We start from the raw sequence: 3,367 nt of genomic DNA on the forward strand, positions 1-3,367 counted from the left end.
ACTTTATAAGAGACCCAAATTATGCAAACCATCTCTTCAGAAACTTTCTATAAAAGACAAAACTGCCCAGGAAATATTTAATTGATGCTTATATCCATCAGCATATTTCCTATTGATCAAATTTGTAATACCGAATATTTGTTTCTTATGTGTTGTTTTTAGAGTTTCTACTTCATTAGTGCATTTTATACAATTTACTTTTTTAAAAGATTTGAGAATAGTACCATTTGGGTTAAACATTTAGTTTGTAGCGTTGGGATTATACAAATCATTGTTTAGTGTTAAACCTGGATTTCCGTTATTGATGTGTTAAGAAAGCTCTGTGGCCCAGAAGAAACTGAAGGAAACAGGAAATGAGCTTTTTTTTAAGTGCTTTTTGTGTTTTTGAGTGATGGTTACTTACACATTATTTTACATAATCCACACCATGACCCTGCTTTGCAGTATTAGCTCCACCTTTCCAGGTGTGGGAACTGAGACATAGAAGTTATATTAAAAAGAGCAAGAACCAGGAATTGGACAATGGAAGACCAGAGATCAGAGGACAAAGCGGTAATCCAGATGACTAAGGGATGTATATTGTACACAGCTGCCTTTCAGGGGATCACAATTCCCTGCTGTGCTTGAAAGGCTTGACATTTAGAAAATAGCTTCACAACTCTACACTTTATAAAAATGCACCTACAGGAACAAATACGCATTGCCTGTCTTTGAATGGTCATATAATAAGTTGCTTACAGGTATAAAATTAATAATAGAATTGGATCTGATTAGGACAATAAAATCAGAGCACTTTGTGTTCTTGTGGCTACAGCCCAGCATCCCGCACTGACTTAAGCCAGCTTGGAAAAAGACAGTCTACGGTCTCATCACCAAAGAAGCATTTATTAACCAAGTTAAATAACTTAAAATAGTGCACCGTCATCTAGTAAATAAACTAGTACAACAAACAAACAGAAACAGAAACATGTTCCAAACACTTTGATGTGCCAGCCATTGTGCTAGGCACCCTGACTGCTAAGGTTTAGACTCATAGGCTTATGGAGCGCTGAGATGGAAAGCAGCAGTGAGCCGGTAACAACTATGAAATGGCCCCTTGTAATGGGGATGGCTATGACTTTGTTTTTATTTTCTTGTTGTTTTGCTTTAACTTTTTATTTTGAAATAAATATTATTGAAATAATTTGAGACTTAAAGAAAAGTCTTACAAAAATAGCATAGAGTTCACATATACCCTTGACCCTGCTTCCTCTAATGTTAACAAGATACGAAACTCTATTACACTATCAAAACCAATAAGTTAACATCAATACAATACTACTAACTAAGCAACAAATCTTATTCTGGTTTCACATCATTTTCCATTAAAAAAAAATGTGCAGGGACAAAAACTTGAAGAGAATATGCAAAAACGAAATATTTTTGTGTGTGTTTGAAATGGTATGCACTCATTTGTCTTTTCATGAAAAATTGTCTCTAATATTTTTATCATCTATTGTTCAGTTTTACTAAAAAAGAACTTTCATTACCAGCATTCTTCTCTTTTTGACTCAACAGGCTTAATTAGGCACTTTCCCAGGGAAAAAGGGTTGCCAAATTAGCAAAAATTAATATAGAATACACAGTTAAATTTGAATTTCAGATATGCAACAAATAATTTTTTTAATATTAATATGTCCCAGGCAATATTTGGGACGTGCTTATTTTAAATTATTTTTGTTTTTCTGAAATTCAAATTTAACTCGGCTGCCTGTATTTTATCTGTCAACCCTAAGGAAAAGAACACAGATATGGAGAGCAGAGCTTAGTGGAGTGTGGCATGGGAAGGGAGATGGCAGGTCATCTTCAAATAAGAAGATGCAAAAATTATTTTTCCAGCAGTCTTACCATGTTCTGCTAGAGGGAAATTTTTTCTATTGAAGGATAGAAATAGGCAGCAGAGAAAGGAAACCCACTAAACTATTTCAGAAAGTATTTAACGCAGCTATTACCTTGGCCAGACCTACTTCAGCCAGACCTAGTGTGGGAGGAGGGGTATGAAAGGGTGAGATGAGGGTGAATGGGAAGGATGGGGGATAAGCATAGGGTCCTACGAGTGCAAAAGGAGAAGCAAATGCCCCTAGCACCAAAAGCGGGGTAAAGAGACCTGCCTTTTCTTCACATTGGCCTTAAATAAAATTGTGGGCCCATTTGGGTTCTAATAAAACTGAAAATGTGTCAGTCCAGGCCAGTGCCAATTTTTTATTACTGCCTTGAGGACCAAGTTATAGTCCTAAATAGATTGCTCAAGCTCTGTTTCCAAAGAGCTCACTGCAGTGCTTATTTCCAATATTAAATTTCTGGAATCCAAAGCAGTAATTTAGGAAACATCATAAAGAACATCCTGAGTTTTTAACCAATGAAAATCCTATAATCTGACAGGTTTACTTTGCAAGAGAAATGTTTGCTGCTGCCTGGCTTAAACTCTCTCACTAACGACGCACAGAGAGTTGCTATGCTCTGAGGGAAGAGATTTTCCCCTCCCCCACTCCATGCCCCTGCCTGGCCCCTTCGTTGTGATTCCTCAACCCATGAGAGAAGCAGTGCAAGCTCAGAAATTCACCATACTGCCCTGACGACCCCTTTCATTACCACATGGAAGTTGCTGCTGCCACCTGAGAACTGCCCGTCATGTAAGCACAATCCCCTCCCAGGGTATCTTTAATTTCAAATACAAAATTTCCTCAGTGTGCTATAGTTTTCCACTTCTCTATATAAATCCTGTTTTTTCTCCTGCTTCTGCTACTTCTCTTGGAAGCTCTAACTTCTAAGTGATTTGCTCTCATCATATATGAACACGTGTTGACATCTAACCCTCAGAACAGTTCTTCAAAATTATTCCAACTGCTTAGAGGCTCCCAGAGGCATTGTGGGTAGTAGAAAAAAACAAGATCTTGAGAGAGAAAACTTGAATGTATGTACTAGCTTTCTCCCTTAGTACCTACATCACCGTGAATGATTTACTTAATCTCTTCAGATTCCACATCTGTTAAAATGGATACAGTTCCTCCTGTTTATCTCACAGCTTTGTTACATGGAGGAAATGGAAGGAAATGAAAGTGGTTTATAAACTATAAACCTGCCGTGCTAGTGAGAGAAAATATTTCTTAGTATTAATTATGTGCTAAACATTGAGTTTTAGGTGCTTGTCTTTGAATTCCCATAATAACCTCACAGGGTTATTATTTAACTTATTTATTATACTTATTAATATTTATTAATAATAAATAGTATTATTATTATTCCCATTTTACAGATGACTATACTGAGGCACAGAGAGCTTAAGTATTTTCATACTAGTGAGGTGTTCTGTAACAGAAGCTTGCTT

The sequence above is a fragment of the Pteropus vampyrus genome, unplaced genomic scaffold (assembly GCF_000151845.1).
Source record: "Pteropus vampyrus isolate Shadow unplaced genomic scaffold, Pvam_2.0 Scaffold80, whole genome shotgun sequence".
NCBI lineage: Eukaryota > Metazoa > Chordata > Mammalia > Chiroptera > Pteropodidae > Pteropus > Pteropus vampyrus.